Here is a 21,706-nt window from a genome sequence, read left to right on the forward strand (position 1 = left end):
TGGGCTGCAGAGGCTGCCGGACGTCCACCTGGAGGGGACCTCGGGTGGGGCCAGGGTGGGGGTTCCACCTCAGGCCTCGGGAAGCTGCCCCAGGAGCCCAGCGGCAGCCGTGACTCTCCAGGAGGAGTACGTCTCTGGGTGTAGGAAGCACTGCAGTGGTTAAGAGACCAGCGCTGAACCAAGATTTCTCCGCAATAAAACCAGACATACAAACTGACTTAAATTCCTAACATGGAAAAGCCCCACCAGAAGAAAGTCTGAAAAAGTATATCCTGACTGACCACTGAAATTTTAAGTCAGAAGTGGGATTCTGATTTAGGCTAAGGTACAGTCATGGAGGGCAGAGCCTAACAACATACATATTCATACCTCCAGCTCGGGCAGCTCAAGAAACCTTTTTTCTGCCTTTGTTGACTAAGCTAGTTCCCACCCAGCTACAGCCAACAGGAAGAAGCACCACAAATTTGGTGTCTTATAACCAGATCACTGTCTTGAGTGTCATGTGACCAGTCTAGACGAGAGCTTAGCAAGAATCCCACGTTACACTGAATAAAAGGAACTCTTAGAAAATCTAACTTGCTAAGCTGCTTTTTAAAGTCTTAGGTGGAAGAAGATTTAAAAAAAAAACCCAACAGACCAGAATAGCTACAAAAACTTTCTTGGCCCCTTAGTTTTCACTAACTCTTAAAATAACATCAGTGCTATTCTGGGACTCTCTTTCTAAAAAGGATTCTGTTCACTGCATCTTGCTGGCTTATGGCTGGGTTACGTGCTCCTCACAATCGTCAGTGTTCCCGTGACACCCAAAAATGGTCACAGATCCTTGCCAACAAGTGCTGGGGACCACATCGAACCACTTGGTCATAACTGTCAACAGAAACCGGGAGTTGAATCTGGGATTCAGTGTGTCCACCTTGGCCTCAGCTTATTCTGTAAAATGGGAACAGCGAGACCTGCCTCGCCCCACGAGATACCGTGGAGAGCGGAGAGCACGGTGTTGAGGACGGCGGGGTCTCGCGTCATACACACGTGGGTGGCAGTCCTGCTGTGCACCTCAGCCCAGCTGCCCTTCCGTCACCTGGGGGAGCGAGCAGGGCACGTCACTTGGGAGCTTGTGAAGAAAGCTGAGCACACTACCCGGCACGGGAGAGACCAAGAACGGGAACTCCGGTCGCCCCGAAAGCCTCCGTGTGCTGCAGAGCGCTTGGGAAGCGCCAGGTGGGCTCGTTCAGGGGCCCTCCCTGCCTCCTGTCAGGATCTAGGAAGCCCCTCCAATGCAGCACCCTTCCAGGGCACCAGGGTTCCCTGGTGACCACGCAGACCCAGGCATAGAAGAGCCTCTGCAGAGAACCCTCCCCTCCCCTCCTTGTCTAAGCATCACTGTCCCAGGTCTCCTCCCCAGAGGTCACTAGGGCACAACCTGCAGCTGGACTTTCAAGAGCATCACTGGAGGTTACCTGTTCGCCCATTTACTGTCCAGGAGGCCCTGCTCTGTGCCCGCAGAGGCTGCTGAGCCTTCAGCCAACCTGTTTAATAGGAAGTTCAAGGAGAGGTGGACTGATGACTCCAGGGTAGTATATAGCCACCTCATTCCCCCTCCTCTGGACTGACCGATCCAGCTGCCACCGAGAAGGACAGGGTCACGCAGCTTTAAAAAGCTGCCAGTCCCACGGTGTGACATAAATCTCATCTGGATGGAATATGGTGGACTAATTTCAATTCAAAATAGAGAGAGATGGTCAGACAGACAAAACAAGGGTAACATTTTACCTCTAGGATATTGACTCGGAATTTCAGAAAAATACCTGTGTGCACGTGTGGCTACACACATACTAAAATACATGTCTGTGAGCAAATGACTGGTTTAAGGGGTAACCAGGTAAGAGAAGAAACTGACTACGTGGGAAAACAAAAAAAGTCACCTTACCTTGATTTTCAACACACAGTCTGAATTACTCCAATAACATGACCTACTTTCAATATGGGTCTTAAGGAATTTTCTCTGTAATATCTCACAGCGTAAGTGCAGTTAACCAATTATTATGGAAACTCGCTCAAAGATGCAGTAGGAGGAATAATAGCCTGGACCCCCAAAGATGCCCACATCCTCCTTCCTACAACCTGTGGCTACGTGGGGTTACGTGGGGGAGTTTAGGGGAGTTAAGTTACTGATTGGCCCATCCTGAGAGAGGACCCTGTGTTGCCTGCGTGGACGCAGTGTGGTCACAGAGCCCCGTGTGAGCAGGGAAGGAGGCAGAGAGTCAGAGGGACCTGGGGGGGGGCGATGCTGCTGCAGGTGAGGGTGGACGAGGGCACCAGGACTCCAGAGGAGGCAAGGAACGGCTTCTCCCCTGGAGATACTCAGCCTTGCCCACATCTTGATTCAGCCCCATGAGACCCAGGTGGGGCTCCTGCCCCCCGGACGTGTAAGAGAATCAACTTGGGCTGTTTTAAGCCACTGAGTTGATGGCCACTTGCTCCAGGAGCCACCAAAAACCAACGCGGTGAAAGGCTGGAAAGCCAAGGTCAGTCCCAAGAAGGAGCGCGTCCTTCGACTTCCCCCACTCGCTGTGGCGTTCTCCTCTGTGGGCAAACACTTCGAACGGCACCTCTGCATCAAGGAGACCTACTCAAGGCGACCGTCTCAGAAGCAGCTAAAACACCTTATAAATTCTTCATTACAGTTTCACGTTGTGCTGCACATGAAAGGCTTGCCAGATGCCAACTGATCTGACGGGAGCTGGCAGGAACCAGCGGCGACCGGGGCGGGGGGAGAGGAAGTCCCGTTGGCAGCTTTTTCCAGGCAGTATCACTAATGACAGGGAACAGGTGTCCACCTTAAGCAGGACACAATATGGAATCCAGGGGCTGTTCCAAGTCTCGGCAAGTTAATTAAGTTGTGACGAGAGTCAGGGTCTCAGCACTTCCCTGAGGCACAAAACTATCCTGGATGTCAGGAGAAAACGAACAGCCGAGCAGGTGCAGCCTCCTCCATGAATGAGGAGGTGCGGGCACAGGCAGTGTCTTGAGTGGTGAGCCGCCCAAGGTCACAGGAAGAGCTGCCAGCGTCCATCTCATGGGGCTGTTTCCCAGGCGTCAGCTCCTCAGAGGCTGACAGTCGCCCTCTGAAATCCAGAGGGTCTACAGATACGTGTAATGAATGTGGGAACCGGGGTTCACAGATACTAAATATTCTCATCCAGGCTACAAAATGCCTGAGCGGGGATTTGAACCCACGAGAACGGTCTGATCACAGAGCCTGAGCTTTACCAGGTAAGAATCCTCTCCTACCTGGCAGCGTCCCGGGTGGCAGGATGCTGCAGCCAGGCTGAAAAAAGAAATCTCGAGGGTACGGGAGACGCCCACCCACAGAGACCGCATCCCAGTTTCACCTGGGGGAACTGGCCTGTGACGTCACCTGGGGGAACGGAAGTAGCTCCCGGTGTTCCCGGTATGATCGGGGAAGGGCCATGTGGTCGTGCAGTGTTTTATTTGAGGAAGGGCAAGGGAAGGCCAGACGAGGTGGAAGGGTTCAGGTCTCCAGAGTTCAAAACACAGGGTCAAAGCCGGGAGGTGCAGCTCAGTGGCACAGCACACGCCCAGCACGCACGAGGTCCTGGGTTCAGTGTCCGGTCCCTCCATTAAATAAGTAAGTAAATAAATAAATACATAAGTAAGTAAAGAAATAAACCTAATCCCCTCCCCCAGGAAATAATTTAAAAAGCAAAAACACAGGGTGGAGGAGCTCAGTTCCTCCGGACTCTTCCTCTGGGGGCTCATGGGGGGCAGGCCTGTCTGTGCGGCTGTCACCCTGTACGGCTGTCACCCCGAGCAGACTGCCATTTCCCGCAGCAGCTCCTGCTAAGCGTGGCTGAACGGTTAAGGCCAGAGGCTTCGGGGTCACTGAGACCCGGGTGACCTTGGTTCCACGGGTTATTCTCGAGAAGCTCTTTTTATGAGGTTTTTAAATTTCTGCTGGATGTCGTCCCAGTGGCCCGTGAAGTCTCTGTCTTTGAAGCCGTGCAGGTCTCCTCCGTGGACCTGGAGGAGAGCCATGCCCGAGAACGTTCCCCAGGGGCCAGGGAGCCGGAATGAGGGTCTAGGCTCCGCTCCCACCAGGTGGGTGACGCTGGGGGAAGTCGCTTAACCTCTGACCTCTGTTTTCGTTTTGTGAGGATATGAAACCAGACAATCAAAGGAAGCACCCGGCATCTGGTCTGTGCTTGACCAACGTTAGACACCCTGGCCCCACACACACCTACGTCCACGCGACACCAAACGGCAGGTCTCACTGGACTTGAGTGCAGCTTTTACAGGGATTCAGAAACGCTTACATTGTTATTCGATTGGCTTATGACACTGTCATTATATAATATTATATATTACGATGTTCTCATTCGACTAGATAGTCCCAAAGCCGCTGCTCAGAACCGCCAGGAGGGCTCTGGCCTCCGGCCTCTGCTTCACCGTCTGGTCCCTGACTTTGTTCGGGCCTCGGTCCAGAGGTTCTGCCTTGCTCCCCTCTCCCCCCCTTAAACTCAAGTCTCCACCAAGCCCCATCCGTCCCCGATCCCGCCCTCCATGCTCCCCTCCAGGGCTCTTACTGACCCCTCACACATATTTTTATCATCTGTTTTCCCGCTGGATGTGATTCCCTGCGGACAAGGACCCTGCCTCCCGGCACATGGCGCACAGAGAAGGGCCTGAGCGTGGGTGTTCCCAGGTGGTGCTCGAAGGAGTGAACGGATGCTCTGTGTCTGTAGCTGGGGCGGCCTTGGCCACCAGGGTCCTCGCATGAGGACAAGACCCTGAGATACTGCGTCCCATGCCCAGGTCCCGATTTGCAGCTGGACCCACATTTAAGGAACTCCATGCAGAACCGTCTCACCTTTTGATACTGTCCTTGTTATCAGACATGATAAGGGGTCTTCACTCGTGATGGAAGCCATGGAAAAATCCCAATTAAAAATTTAACTTCCATGTCATTCAGGCACTTTAAGTAAAAGGGTGAAAGTACACGGAATAGGAATAAATATTCATGAAATAACAGATCAATCAGAAAGAGTGAATCTCCCAACTCTTTCTGGCAACAGAAAATGAAAGATAAAAGTTGAGCAAAGCTCATTAAACTCCTGAGAAGGCACCATATGACAAGACTACATGCCTGGCCAAAATAATTCCAGTACTGTTAATACAATTCCAGCATTTAAAATATGTGACTTTATCTTTATCAGCCCCTACATTGAAAAAAATGTTGTTGGGCACTGAAACAGAATACGTATAAGCCTTTCAGCAGAGCTCTGAGAATGTAAGACTCCCCCTGATAGGAGAGCATTAACATTTATAAACAGTGGTACCCACTGCTGGCCCAGGAAAGGACTCTGTTCTCATTAAAGAGTCTGGATTCTCAGGTGGGAATTATCAACCTTCCTAGATTGAAATATGATAAAACATACTACTAAAGAAACCGGTATGTCTAATGTCAAAGGATTGGTATCTGGGATATAGAAAAAGTGTTACTTGCACCCCAGTGTTCACAGCAGCACTATTTACAACAGCCAAGACATGGAAGTAACCCAAGTGTCCATCGACAGATGACTGGATAAAGCTGTGGTATATTTATACAATGGAATACTACTCAGCCATAAAAAAGAATGAAATAATGCCATTTGCAGCAACACGGATGGACCTGGAGATCGTTATTCTAAATGAAGTAAGCCAGGAAGAGAAAGAAAAATACCATATGATATCACTTATATGTGGAATCTTAAAAAAGAAAAAATACACTCATAAACTCATCTACAAAACAGAAACAGACTCATGGACATAGTAAACAACCTTATGGTTACTGGGGAAAGGAGGTGGGAGGGGATAAGTTTAGGAGTTTGAGATTTGCAAATATTAGCTGCAATATATAAAAACAGATTAAAAAAAACAAATTTCTTTTGTCTACTGTATAGCACAGGGAACTGTATTCAATATCTTGTAACAATTTTAAATGAAAAAGACTATGAAATGAATATGTGTATACATATGTATGACTGGGACATTATGCTTTACACCAGAAATTGACAGACTGTAACTGACTATACTTCAATTAAAAAAAAAAAAAGAAAGTCTGCACAAAGGAAAACTGAAAGAAAGCAGGGGTAGCTACTCTTATATCAGACATAACAGATTTTAAGTCAAAGACTGTAATGAGAGACAAAAGAGGTGATTATATAATGACAAAGGAGTCAATCCAACAAGAAGAAATAGTATCTGTAAATATTTATACACCCAACATAGGAGCACCTAAATATAAAAAGCGACTATTAACAGACCTAAAGGGAGAAACAGACAGCAATACAATAATAGTAGGGGACTTCAATACACCACTTTCAACAATGGATTGATCATCCAGACAGAAAATCAATAAGGAATTTTGTACTTAAGCTACACACGAGGCCAGATGGACTTAACAGACATTGACAAAACATTCCATCCAACGGCAGCAGAATACGTATCTTTCTCAAGCACACATGGAACATTCTCCAGCATATGTCATTAGTTAGGCCACAAACACATCTTAATAAATTTAAGAAGACTGAAATCGTATCGAGCATCTTCTCCCACTGCAATGGTGTAAGGTCAGAAATCAACTACGTAAAGAAAACTGGAAAATGTTACAAATACGTGGAGATTAAATAGCATATTACTGAGCAAGCAATGGGTCAGGAAAGAAATCAAAAGAGAAATAAAAAAATACCATGGGACATTAAGAGATACAAACTATTATGTATAAAATATACAAGCAACCAGGCTCTGTTGTACAGCACAGGGGAACAGCAGCCATTACTCCGTAATATCTTCAAAAGGAGTATAATGTATAAAAATATCAAATCACTACGTTGTACACCTGAAACTAATATAATATTGTGTATCAACCACACTTTAATAAAAAAAGTTTCTTGAGACAAATGGAAACAACAGGCCAAAACTCAGGGGATGCAGCAAAAGCAGTTTTAAGAGGAAAGTTCAGAGTGATAAGAATCCACGTTAAGGAGAAACAAAGATCCCAAGTAAACAGCCTAACTTCACACCTCAAGGAACTAGGAAAAGAAGGACAAGTGAGGCCCAAAGTCCGTAGAAGGAAGGACAGAAATCAGGGCAGAAATCAACTAAACAGAGACTAAAAAGATAATAGAAAAGATCAATAAAACAAAGCTGTTTTTCTGAAAAGATAAAGAAGACAGACAAACCTTTAGCTAGACTCACCTAGGAAAGAAGGGACTCAAAGAAAATCAGGAAGGAGGAGGAGAAGAAGCAGGAAGAGGAGGAGGAGGAAGAGGAGGAGGAAGAGGAGGAGGAGGAGGAGGAGGAAGAGGAGGAAGAGGAGGAGGAAGAGGAGGAGGAGGAGGAAGAGGAGGAGGAGGAGGCGACATTACATCTGCTACCACAGACACCGGAAGGCTGAAAGGGACTACCATGAACAATTACACACCAAAAACTGGACACCCTCTAAGTGGATAAATCCCTAGAAACATGAAACCTATCAAGACTGAGTAACAAAGAAGTAAGAAATCGGAACACACTAATTGTTAGTTAGGAGCCTGACCCAATAATCTGAATGCCCCCAATAAACAAAAGTCCAGGACCACGTGGCTTCACCGGTGAATTCGATCAAACAAGGAAGAATTAGTACCAATCCTTCTCAGACTCCTCCAAAGCAGAGAGGAGGAGCGAACACTTCCAAACGTACACCTCCATCCCCGGTAAACACCAGCCAGCCCCTAACAACGCGGAATCGCAGTCCGCGCTCAATTGCCCAGGGAGAATTAGGTGCTGGCTACATGTTGTTAATTCCATTGGAAAAGGGGGGCTTTGCCTCCATCCTCCTCCTGTGGTCTCCGCACCCCCCAACGCAGGCAGGGTCAAGGCCAGGGAGTTCCGAAGACTTGGCTCCTGAACTTCCACGTGGGGGGAGCTCCTGGGAAGACGAGAATAAGGACAGGGAAATGCAGTCCCCACACACAGGGGCTCAGGGACCCCTCGGGTCCCTCTAAGAGGCAGCTCGGACACCCCAGGACTGCTCCCCTTGGCTCAGCCCCAGCTGTAGGCTCGCTGAGGCAGCGCCTGCATGGGGTGCCTGGGACCCGGGAAATGCTTCCAGGGCTGGGTCCCCGCTTAGCACTTTACCAGGTCGGCACTGCCTTTGTCCTCCTAGGACAGGACCAGGGATGGAAGGACCAAGCCATCCCGTCCCCTGCGGGCACATCAGGCCCACTGACCCAACAGACTCGCTGCTGCCCCTGCCATGACTGCTTACCTGATGTGGAGACCAGCGAACCCCCTGTGCGGGGGGCCCGTTACCCCCTGCCCACATCCCCCCGCGTTAGCACTCACTCAGGTTACCCTGCCTCGGGCACCCGAGACTTGCCACTGATGAACCCGAGGACAGCAGTGACCACAGCCCTGAGCGGTCAGGGGCATGCCCCATTCCCCAGGCCACGAGAGAGAGAGCCTGGAACCGTATCTTGTCTATTTTTGCAGCTGCTAAAACAGTCCCTGCACAGGAAAAACAGCCTAGAATCCAGCTACTCACAGTCAACATTTATTACACAAATGGGCAGATCTAGTGAGTTTCCTGCTGCACATTGTTCAAAACCAAGGAAATAATTTTTAGTAAGTAAACTAGGGTTTTGGTGTGGCCCCCAAAACTTATCAAAGTAATTCTTTAAAATTATATGCATATAAACGTTTCTTATAAGGATACTTTGATGATAATCTACATTTGACTGTCCACCCAGTGGTACCCAGGCATCAGCTCACGCTTGTGCTTTCACTGGGCGCTTGTGCAGAATACACTGCCCTGATTAAACACTCGACTTCCTCTGTCTCACCACTTTCTGGAAGAGGACCCAGACCGTCACTCAGAGTCTGCTCATGTCACCTATGACCAGGACCTTCTAATGAATTCGTGTCAGACTCTGTCACGGATGAATCATTCAAGAATTCTGACGACCAGATTTGAGGACCTGCACTAATTTCTAGCTTACGTTCCCATGAAATCTGACAAACTGACTGATAGGTGACTGCCTTTATAAATGACCTAGTTTTAAAAGGTTCCACTTCAATGACTATTAAAAATATTGAGTGGTGATGCTTAAGATGTTTTTTTATGTACGGGAAAGCTCCCAGCATTGGACGTGAGACACCCAATGGCGCTTGGATCACATAAGGTCTGGGAGAGAAACCTGGAAGCGGCCGGAGGGTTGTGAAACCAGTGAGAACCAGCACCGTCCTGGGGGAGGGCACAGCTCAGGGTCGTTTATGGGGACACAGAAAGAAGGAGAGCTTGCATCAGCTGGCAGGGATGAGATCCAAGCTCTGACTCCAAACCAGGACCCAGACGCAGAAATTGTAACAGACGCCCCCAAACAAGTGTGAGCGGGTGTCGTTTCCGTCAAAGAAATCACAAAGGAGAATTCATAATGTTACCCTCATGAACCACTGCACATCGGTTCCACGAAGTTCTGCTGACCACGCATCAGAGGGGAACAGAACTGAAATCAAGGAGGTGGTTCCAAAAAAAAAAAAAAAAAGGTCAAGGAGGAAAAACTGATTACAAAAATTTTAGCAGAAGTTTTCGACCAAATGAAAGAAAATCCTAATTTATATTAAACTAATAAACTCACAGCAATCAAACCAAGCGATTTTTATAGTTCAAAGTTACAGGCTCAAGGCTAGTTTAACACAATTTGTGAATAACAGAAGCAAAATGAGATTCTGAAGAAATGCTCACAAATGGGGTGTTATTCCTACAGTTATAGGAACAACGCTCTGCAGGTGAAACTGGACCTCCTGTTAAATCACGCCTACTGCCCAGCCGGGGCCGGGACCCCAATGGACAGGACCACCACACAGCGTCTCTTAACACCTAAATCAGATGTCCCAAACCATTTGTTAGGGCTAAGAAATGTCTCCTCTAGAGACCGTCTTTTGTCCAGAATCTGTTATTACCGGAGTCCTGGGTCTCAATCCATACACTGTATTACAGATACGATTTTATTTTAACACACACGGGCACATGTCTCATAGAGATAAACCCGTCCTTGGAATCCTTATCTGTCTGCGTGTTTTGCTGCAGACTTATCTTCCCAGCATCCAAGTTGGAATGAAGCCTTCACGAGATGGGACTCACCCTGAAGATGGTTCCCATGAACCCTGGACCCCCCCAGCGCAGCACACAGGAAACCCAGCTCCTACAGACCCAAGATGACCTGTCCGGCCCAAGAGCTGAGGCTGGGGCGTTTCACAGGTGGAGGCGCCCCAAGGCCATCACGGGACAAAGCAGGAATCTAACGTTTGAACCAGATCCCTTGGAAATTTGTATTTCATGAGCCTCCACAAATCAGAGCCCCGTATCCTGCTGTTTCACTAATGTAAAACCTACTTTCTACGCAAATCGGGCATTTGAGGCAAAAGCAGCCCCCCTCCCACCTGTTTTCAGCAGAAACGCACACTCACCTTTGACCTCAGTAACAAGAGACACACAAAATGCAGGTGAATTCTTAGGGACCACAGCCCTGGAGTTACGAAGCTGCAGGAATTCTCCGAGGTCTCAAACCCAACTCAAACCTCAGCAGGGAATCAGGTTCTGGGAAATCACTGATAAAAAAAGGAGCAGACGAAATCTGAAAAGAAACAGAAATATCTGTAGATGAAGACTGCTTGCTTAAGTAACTGCTTGAGAACTAACTGATCATTCTTTTTGTTTCAAACCAGTATTTGTAACAGACTACAGAAAAAATACTTACTGACCTCGACCCAAACAGAACACGCTTTCCCCCGGCTCCAAGCTCCTCCCCCGCATCAGCTCGGGGGGAGAGGCCACACACGCCACGGAGGGAAGGGACAGGCAGGGTGGGGACCCCCGCCATAACCAAGGGACCTAAGTTTCCAGGTCTCTTCCAGCCCCTCCCACGCCCTCAAAGGCTGCCAAAATCAAAACAGAGGTTGCCAAGTGGGAACTCAGGAAGCCAGTCTGGGAGAAGAATCACAGAGCGTGGATATTGTCAGAGGCCCCGTCTCCTGCACTGGCTGTTCACAGAGGGGGCCACCTGCCGGACCCAGACCTCAGTGCTCAAACATCCCCGCTGGCATCTGAGGATAGCATCCTGAAACCACAAGAAGTCAGGACAAGAAGCCTGACCGCATGACCCCCACCCCTCCCTCCCGGCCGTGGAGTCTGCTGTCACCCCACCGCCCCAACACCTGGGTTGCTATTTTCAGTCCTTGCCTAACATCTGAGGGGACCTGGAAGCTCCGTGGACTCCAAGTGAGTTCACCGACGCCTTTAATTACGCTTCAAACCCAGAAGGGGTCTGCCCTGACAGTGCACTCTGTTAATTCACCCGTACCATGGCAATGACCCGAAACGTGAAGCACTCCGCAGAAAAGCCGAATTCTATTTCAGTCAAACAGAAGCAGCTAATTCCAGTAGGGCTGTCATGAAAATGTTATAAGGCAAGTTCATAAATTTTGATTAGAAAATGAATTCTGCTTTATGCATTCTCTGGCATTATTTTAGAGCATGATTTTTGTTTAAATGTACAATTTAACACAAGGACAGGGCGATGGGCAAACACGCTGGGAACACTGGGTGTGGACAGCATGTCAGACGTCCCCCAGGACGACGGCGCCCCCCCCACCCCGGCCACGCGTTTACAATAACTTGATGGCAGTTTCTCCAGAAACAGGCGTTTCGGTGTCTGAACTCAGGTCCTGACCGAGGATTCCGAGTCCTCACCGCTGGCCTCACACACACCACTTATGGGAGAAAGCCGCCGACTCAATGCAGCCTGGCCCTCAAACACCACCCCTGTGCTAGGGTTTTCAGGGGTTCTTCTGGACTTAAGCCATACTTTTAAAATTTTCATTGAAAAGTGAACGTGCCTGGAGTCGGCTCTCCCCAGGCTGGTGCACGCGTGCGAGGGGCCATCTGGGCGGCCGGGCCTGGGGCCTCCCTCCACATGCACCGTGCCCTCCACGGGGATGTTAATTATACCCACTTGACACATGGCTTAACGTTCTCAGAGAGGTTAAAGGTTCTCCTTAAGAGGCTTGAGAGTGAGGAACACAGGCCTTCAAAACTCTAAACCCACCGCACCAGGAGCTGGAGAACCAATCCACCCGCCCGGGACAGGGGCACGGTGGCTGGGGTCTGGAAGCCCGTCCTCTGATACGCGGCGGTGGGCCAGGCGGGAAAGCTGGATGGATCGGAGCTGAGACCCTGCTGCAGGGTCCAAGAGATTCATGTGTGAGAAAGGGAGGTGGCAGTGTTTCCCTTGAGAAAAGCATTTTTCCGACAAAGCGTCTGTGCACGGGGCTCACATCTTACACAGGAATGAGCAGTGATTGAAGCCTGTCTCCTGCTGGGTTTGCATGATGTCTGCCCACCGCAGGGTTTAACGGGGGTTTTTAGTTTATTCAAACCCGCTGTTAGGGACAGTGTTTCAAATCAGCGCTTAACTACAACCAGGATCTAACTGATCAGAAAGCATACGCTTTTGTGCAGAAAACCACCCCCGACTACAAACACTCTCAGGTGCAAGGTCACGGGGACAGTGGGGGCCGTCATCCCTCAGGGACACTGACAGCCCGCTGGGGACACAGGGAACTGGGTGTACTTTTCTTTATAAAGATATTTCTCCACTAGTGCTAGACACATCCCTGAAAAAATAAAAGGGGAGGAGGAAGGAGCAGAAGGGACTAACACGAACACCAAAGGCATCTCTTCCTCCACGTGGATTTGGACCCCGAATGATACAAAACTTCACCACTGCAAAATCCAAGGGATTATCGGAATTCTCTGCAACACTGAGGATTTCTTTTTCTCAACTGAGTTTTGAAAAGTCCGAGCCCAACCTGGGGCTCTCCCAGTCTTGCCGGGGGCGGGGGGTCAGCTGCAGGACTCTAGACATGAGGGTGGAAGACAGGAATTTTACAGCAATTAGATGAGGGTGATGGATGGACAGGGAAGAGCCTGTGGCCTCTGGCGTCTGGGAAAAGCCCCAGAGGTAAAACATCTAAGCTCTGGAGCAAAAGGCTGGGAAGGATTCTGTTGCTGGTTGTTGCTCAGGTTGCTTTTTTTTTTTAAATCTTTAAATTACTGGTAACGGAGATGCCTCCTACAGAATGCATCTGCTTCTAAGAAACCGTGAAAAATCACCTCACTGTGTGTTTTCCTGCTTCATTTCTGACGGGTAACCATTCAGCTCGATGTCCCCCCATTCCTGAGTAGCAGTGATGCTCGCACAGATACAACAGTACCCCAGAAAGGGGCTCCACAAAACCACAAAATGTGGAAGGAAAAGGGAGTGGAATGCATTACACTTTCCCATTTGGAAAAAAGAAAGGCCAATAGTTATAAATACGTATCTTACAGAGAACAAATTTATGATTATTACAACTGAGTAAAAATTTTAATATGACTGTTTTAATTTATTTATTGTTTTAATGTTTTTTAATGGGGGAGGTAATTTTAGGTTTCTCTATTTATTAATTTTTTTAAACAGAGGTACTGGGAATTGAACCCAGGACACCTTGTGCGAGCTATGCATGCACTTTACCACTGAGCTATACCCCTCCTCTCACTGTGTTTTTAAAGTATATTTAACTGCTTTTGAAATGGTCTAAATCTAAATAATCTAAAATGGTCAAAGTGTATTCCCCATGGTTTCCCCAAATGGAGACGCCGTCACAGTTCTGTGCCTTCGTGTCCACTCTTCAGCCATCCTGGGTCCGGCTTGGCACCTCCACTTTCCCAAAGTCACTGCCCAGCCCAACCCAAATCATCGATCAGGGATGAACTCAAACGTCCCCTCTTCTGGGACGTTCTTCATAAATGTCCTCCATTCCTGCAGGTATCTCTCTTTCATAATCCAACTGCCCGTTTAGAGGCCGTGTAGACCGGAGGCGCCTCTGGGAAGGGACCTGCACGTGCTGGCGTCCTCCCGCCCTGGCCACACGGCAGGCTCTCGACAAAATGAGTCTGAGCAGACATCCGTCATCCAGTAAACTCTGGCTTCCTTAGTCCTACCTGTGAGACCTGTTACAACTCTCCGGTGCCGGGCAGCGTTCCAGAATCCTCTTCTCCTAAACTTCCATCTGAGGACCCTGAACCCCTTACGCAGGTCACAGCGCGACTCTGCCAAAACCAAATGACAGTTCCGTGGATGAACCATCTGTCTTCCTTTCATTGCTTGTTTTTCTTGAGTATTTCATCTATTAAACAAATCAGCAACGAGCCAACAAGGGGGACGAAATCAAAGAGCACTTCTAAATCCTACAGCTCAAAGCTATACAGATGACGTCCTATGGCAGCTGTCCAATTAGCGCCATCCCCAAAGCTCCTCAGTACCGTGTCTGGGCTGAAATCCAATTAAGTCATTTCTGTCTGAATGTCCCCAAAGAGCCTCCCTGCCGAGCTCGAAGTGGAAATAATCGTAAAGGCCAGATTAGCTGTGTAAGCACTTCCAGGGCCGAGACCAGACAAGAGCTTGAAAACCAACATGCCCAGGCTTTCAACTGGGCATAAAGGAAACACGTGTCAGTGACCACCTGGCGGGAAGAAAACGCACTTCCTCTTCCAGCCAGGCCTTTTCAGACAACCCTCGTCCCGTGTGGGGTCAAAGCAAAGCTGTAGGCCGTTCTCTGACACTCGTCGGCAGGTGAGACTTGGGCTCCGCAGAGCTGCCGTGTGCGCAGAGGGCGTGCGCACAGAGAGACGACAAGCCTTCTCTGACTCACCCTTTCCCTGACCAGCCCCTCGATGCACGTGACTGTCCCGTAATGATGTGCAAAACAAGCGCTGTGAGAGGCTGAGGGGCAGGATGGACCCGGGAGGAGTGACATCTCCCCTTCACCCTGGACCTAGTTCTTCGATTTACAACTTGTCAAAAGATGGAGGACCTTCAGGTTACACATGGGAGCTGAAACACAAGTGTTCCAACAGCGCGGTCCAGACACGGAAAGGGTCCCCACCTGCCTGTCCACGCAGATCCCACTGAGACCTGCCAACTGGACCCCCTGCAGGTGGTAAGAGCTCCTGGCTGGTTACGATGTCAACCCCCGGTAAGGCCCACTGCCGCCGAGAAGGAGAGAAAAGTGGAGAAAGGTACAGTCAAGAAACCCCTATTCTCCAAACCCTCAACATCCGAACACCAGGCTCGTCTGAAGGAAGACTCGCCCCAGCGATGGGGCCGTCCACGCCTCTGCACGTGATGGAAAGGACACAACTGGATGCAAAGCCCAGCTCTGCATCTCACCAGCTGGACCACGTGGAGCTGCCACTTAGCCTCAGACACGAGGGGTCAAACACGAAATGACAGGGCGGTACTTCTGTAATTTATTTGCTGCAAGAAAAGTCACCCATAAAAAAATTCAGTTCAACTTTTCTAGACAACTTCCACAACCGTTTGGATAGTTTGCTATCTAAACTATCTGCTATTATCTGCCTTAGAAGCAAAAATCTGAGGAGACAAACCAACAGCGTATATATGAACGTAATAGTCGTAGATAAAAAATAATTGATGACGGATTCGAAAAAGCGATGTCTTCACACTATAAGAAGGAAGAGTGAGGAAACAAGAAAAAACAAAACGACTTGAGCAACTCAGTGCTTAGCTATTTCCAGAACATTCTGGACATACACATAAGAAACCATGGCCTTGCCTCTCGGGGGGCCATCTGGGCGCCCAGGACAGGAGGAAGGCTTCCCTCGATGTCAGGTTTCAAGTGCCTTTTTTATTCAAGAAAACAAAACAAAACCAAAAAACTATGCATTAAAAAGTTAAAAAAAATTTCTCAACAAAGTAATGACAGAAGACAAAACAAAACTCAGGACAAGCTAACGACTCCTAAGCCTTTCACAGAAGATTAAATTCCACAGACACTTATGTTCAAATCCACATCTCCTGGAGGTAGGAGATAATCTCATATTGGCTCTGAAATGGATGGGTCACAGCCGTAATTTAATGAAAATGTAGTTATAATTTTGTTCTCCTAGGAAGTGAACTGAATCAGATTAACACAGCTAGTCATCCTGCAGTCAGACCTCACTCACGGCGATGAAACCCCTTGGAAACCTGCAGTTAGTGCCAGAAGCTTTAAAAAGTTATGAAACCATGAACTAACGAGTCCACACTGAATCGCTGAAAAGAGCTGCTCAGTGCCAAGTCTCCCAACTGTCTTTCTTTTCTAGATGCAGCCTGTTTCCGGGGGAAGGCAGGCGCTGATTGGATCCCACAGTTTAAGGCCCTCTGCTTTTTTTAATTGAATTTAGAATCAGTTTACAACGTTGTGTCAATTTCTGGTGCACAGCATCTGCTTCCGTCACACGTATACACACACATATTCCTTTTCTTATTCTTTCCATTATAGGTTACTACGAGATACTGAATAGAGTTCCCTGTGCTAGACAGAAGAAACGTGTTGTTTATCTATTTTATACATAGTAGTCAGTATCTGCAAATCGCGCTTTGTTTAATTGATGATGGTTTCAAAAGGCTTGGCACCTGCTGGGGAGAACCACACGGCATCCCATCCTGGCTGGGAGTCCCTGCAAATCCAAGGATGTCTTCTTTCACTGTTTCTATGCCCCTCTCCCCCGGGCCAGACAGGAACCCCACACGGCCAGGACCACCAGCCCCCTCGTACAGCAGAAGCTGCCTCCCCCAAAAACTGGTCTGCGCACACAATTTACACCAGAGGAGACTTTCTGGGGCTGAATCCTCACACCACACAAGCCCAGTGCCACACACACCAGTGATGTTCTCGGGTCTGTTCGCCAGAAATGGTTTATGTTTTCCTAAAGTCCTAGATGCAAAAATCTAGTTCTCCTGGAAGAGAAGAGAGAAAAGGGAGAAGGAAGGGATGGAGGGACCCAAGCTCTCAAGGCCCTTGGAACTGAGGAGGGTTTGTGACTGGTGGCGCAGACACTACGGCCTGATGACTTGTGTCTGGGGGACCGCCCCCCAGGGACCGTCCCCCTCCCTCGAGCTGCTACAACCAGAAAGGTCCCCAGACAACGGGGATGCTGCCAAACGTCCCCTGGGGATGAAGCCACCCGACTGAGAACCACTGAACTAGAAATACATGTAAATCAGACCGAGTTTGGTTTTTTTTTTTGAACAGACTAGACAGAAACGTTCATGTATATTCATGTATTTTCTAACTATCTGGAACATGGTTAGACTATCCAGGCGGCTGCTGCCATAAGTGCCCCTCCCAAAATAACCGAATAACAGGCACATTCCGTTTAAGTCAACGTCATGATTAGCCAAGTAACAATAAAGCCACGTGATTAGGACACAACTTTAAACTCTCATTTGCAGTAAGTGTGTGGAGCACGCTGTCATCAAGAAAACGAGAAGTCTTAAAAACAAGTATCTTGTGGGGGAGGGTGTAGCTCAGTGGTAGACCATGTGCTTAGTGTGCACGGGGTCCTGGCTTCCAACCCCAGTACCTCCTCCTCTAAATAAAATACAAATAAATAAACAAACCTAATTACCCCCCCCACAAATCCCCCAAATATCTAACTGTAGGCAGATATGTACGTGCTTGCATTAGAAAGCAAAAAGTAAAAGGGGAAAAGAAAAATAACCCTTTTAAAACAATGACCAAAGGGGTTAGGAGAGACAAGGGCTAGAGACGCGAAGCCAACTTCTCCGAGGACAAGTCTTTGGGCCGTGGAACCATCTCAATGGTTTACATAACTACAAACCAATGTTCATTTTTAAAAGTCCTAAAAATCAAAAGCATCATGGAAACAAATTAGTTAAATTATACACTGAGGTGATGGAGTCAACATAGAGAGGAATTTTCCCGAAAGACTTCGGAACACAATAACCTGACTGTATTTTCCTAGCAGGATAAGCCCTGAGGATGAAGACACCTCCAGCTGCTTTCAGTGCTCACTTTGTTGGGAAAAATATGGGTAGAGTTACTCTAAACATTTATATGGGTTGTGTGTAAATAAAGTAAGTGAATAAGTAATTATGTTAATGTTCCTAGGGACAAACATTTTCAGCCTAACAGAGATACAAATATAAAAATCAAAGACATAAACGACCTTGTACTTCTAATTTTGAATTAGAAATATCAGTGTGAATTTATAATAGATGATGTTAAAAAACAAACAAACATAAACAAAACCACGTTTGTTCACCGAGAAGGCCCAGGCACAATGGCCAACCCGGAGCACTGAGCATCCCTGACTCCCAAACTGTGGTCCCTAAATTCCATTTCCTATGGAAGGGCCCCCTGGCCTGGGGCAGACACGGGCTGACGGGGCCTGAGGCCACACAGCTTCTCCACTTTGGTAACGACATCTCAGGCCAAGAGCAGGGGCATGTGCCTGAGAACGTAGAAGCCACCGACCTTGGGCAGGTGGCCCTGGCCACAACCAAGCCCCCCTGTAGCCCAGCAGCAGGGAACGTCGGCTACGAGGGAGGAAAGCGCTCGAGAAGCATCTGAAATCATGAGCTCCTGATTTCTCTAAAAACAAACAAAAACCTCGCCGGTGGCTTATGAGGACGCTGGGGAAATGGCACTAATTATTCTGAAAACTGCCACATAAAGGGCAGACTTCCCTGCATCCCTGGGGCTCGGACAAGAGCTGTGGGTCGCCCTCGATGGGTCGGTCCGCAGAAGGGAGGCAGGCTCAGGGGCCAGCATCCCTCGGCCCCGGTGACAAATCGCGGACGGAGACGGTGATCTCCCTACCTGCCCGCTCCCGCGTCCTCCCACGGAAGCACACACACCACCTGCGGAGACATCTTACTGGAAAATCAGACCAGAACTGGCTCTCGATCTGGCCAGCACTTTACAGGACACACAGGGACACAGGAGGACGCTCAACGGGGATCCAGTTAGCAAACCACAGCAGCAGGAAACCCAAACTGGGGACGAAAGACCCTGCCGCGCCAACAAATCAACCCACAATGGAAAAAAAAAAGGACAGGGCGGAGGAATCAATAAATGATTCAACTGCAGTGTATGGACCTTATTTGGATCTTGGTTTGAACAAGCAAATTTTAAATAAAATTTCTGAGCTAGCTGGAAGTTGGAACAATGGCTGTCTACTTGGTAACATTCAGGAATTTCTGTTACTGGACTATTTACTAAGTAATTTTCAGATGAAATAAATTGATACCTGGGGAACGACCTTAAAAAGAAGTGGCTGGCGAGTTTGGGAGGTCAGTGAACCAAGACCGGCCAGGGACCGGTAACTCCCAAGCCTGAGGGGCTCACAACTAGCCGTTCTGTGACTCTCTCTGCCTTAAAAGAACTACCCTGAGTATGACTGTCCCGTTAACTAAGAAACCCCACCTTCCAGGGAGCGACAGTCAGCAACATCAGGAAACATCGCTGGAAGACCTCTGGAAGCCTCCAGGCCCCGCACCACTCTGCGCACACGGAGGCCAGCCAAGCCGCGCCAGGGCCCAGAGCCAGTCACTGGCGAGGCCACCAGGGGCCCCAGCTTCCAAAGCCTCATCGCTGGTGATCAGGGCCGGACTGGGGAGGGGAGGAGGCTGGGGAGGGCCGCAGAGGACTCTCTACAGAGCCTGCACACGCTCGTGAGCTTGCTGCTCACATTCAGCTGAGCACTAAGACACGAAGGCCCTTCCTTCTGCTTCTGAACACACTTCCGGAAAAAAAAAAAAGGAAAAGATTTTTAGCAGTTTGAACCTCGCCCCTGCCAAAAATGAAATCAGTTCATGCGACAATCTTGAGAACTGACTCCAAGGCTCAACATACAAGATATTAAAACATTTCGTGTCCTGTGAAAACACAGTGACAAACAGCAGCTGGGTCACCTCCACACCGATCGGACTCTGCTCGCCCTCCCAGCTCAGGGGCTGCAGGAAGAGTCTGTAGCTCTGATTTGTCTGAATATAAAATTAGACAAATCAGAATGTAAGCACTTCTTCACAGAGGTCACTGGGATCAAGCTCTAGCACACAGTGAGCCAATCAGAGATGCTCCTTACTCTAGAGATAGCTACCACACAGAACAAGTGAGCACATCACAGCACCACAGAAACATACACGTAAACCCACGGGTAACAGGTAGGGACACTCACTGCCCGGAAAAGGCTGTTTCAAACAACTTTCCAGGTGAGCAAAGGAACCCCCCTCTTCTCTCCCCCCGAGGCTCAGTCGGCAGGTGGAAATACTCCTCCTGCCTGGGTAGACCATTCGGGTGCGAAGAAAGATGACAAACGTCCATCACAAATAACGTAGTCAGCACTGTCCTGAATAAAAATGGGTTACGTCACTGCCAAGTGCCACACGCTGGACTGTGGAGTGCAGGCAACACCCTTGTGACGGAGCTGAGGGGTCCGGATAACCCAAGGTGGCCCTGAAATGCAGACGCCCCGTCTTCTGCAGGGAAAGAGGCATTTCGTTTAGTCCTGCAAGTCCCAAATTCAGCCCAATTTCCAACCGTCACAAGGCAACAGGAGAAAGAAAGAAGAGAAAGGACACCTGCTCTGGGTGGAGGGAACGTCCCTGCCACCAGCTTCCCGTCGCTTCTGCTGAGGCCACATCACCAGCTCATGCAGCAGGCTACCTGGCTTCTCTCGCTCCAAAGGAGCTGAGGTTTTCATTTTTAATCTTTTACTAGAGAAAAAACGTAACCCGGACATATTTATGGAGGACTAAGACTTGGAATATTTACTGAGTTTCTTCATGCCAACGTAGTTTACAATACTCAAGGCAGCAAAAGTAAAAAAAAAAAAAATACACCATTCTTCTAACAGTTGCCTCCCCAGGAATCCCACCCGCTGGGGGAGCCCCTTCGACGTGCAAAGCGCACAACCAGCAAGAAGGGGGCAGCTCAGCGCCAGCCCGGCCCCAAAAGCTCTTTCGCCCCGAACAGAAAAGCACGCCACACGCGAGCGACACGCAGAATCCCAGAACACGGCACCCTTATCCCTAACTCTGTCTTTCACCTAAAGTTGTATCAGAGCCAACTCACATCGGCCTGGAAACAGCTCACATCTCAGTAACATCTAAGCAGGAACACATTAACACAGAGACCGAGAGCCAAGCCTCCATCCTTCCCAGAAACTGTTCTCTCCTCCTTAGCCCACCTAGTGAATCCCTCGTTATGGTTTTCCGAGTTCTTCTTTCGAAACATCTTTGGGGGATTTGCCCTTTGCCCTCCTTCCTGAGCCGGTACCCCTACCAGGAATAAGAAAGGCAGCCGACACGGGGTGGGGTGGGGGGGTGGCGTTCGCTGCTCGCCCGAATGCAGGAAAAGTGGAGGAGGAGACACACAGCACAGCGAGGCCAGCTCTGCTGCCCCATGGTCACCGTCACTGTGATCAGAGGTCCGGGGCGGGACAGCAGACACACCCCAGTGCATTTCTGGGCTCGGCCTCAAGAACGGAGGGGCTGGAGCAGGGCCACTGTCCTGCCGGACGCCTTCCAGGGGAGCGCATGCACAGCCCCGCTGGCCGAGCCCAGGGAGCCGCACAGGCTGCCTGCTGCCAGGGCTGAGAGTCCGAAGGGCCCCCCCACTGACACAGGGCGCCCCCCAACCCTCCGCCACCACAGGAGCCCTGAGAGGAGAGGGAGGAGCCCGCCCTGGGGGCTGACCCCTGCGCCAGGGCACCTGCAAACACAGGAGCGTGTCCCTGCAGGGTCACACGCGGCCC

General features: G+C 49.2%; 1 protein-coding gene across 1 annotated transcript in view; it reads right to left on the minus strand.

Annotated features, from left to right (window-relative positions):
* NCK2 (NCK adaptor protein 2) overlaps positions 1-21,706 on the minus strand; it is a 70,357-nt gene that overhangs the window by 23,004 nt on the left and 25,647 nt on the right. Inside the window, exon 2 of the mRNA XM_072951221.1 lies at positions 10,510-10,676. The gene's annotated coding sequence lies outside the window, so the exon portion shown is untranslated. The remainder of the gene's footprint in view (positions 1-10,509; positions 10,677-21,706) is intronic.

Source organism: Vicugna pacos, chromosome 28, assembly GCF_048564905.1.
Source record: "Vicugna pacos chromosome 28, VicPac4, whole genome shotgun sequence".
NCBI lineage: Eukaryota > Metazoa > Chordata > Mammalia > Artiodactyla > Camelidae > Vicugna > Vicugna pacos.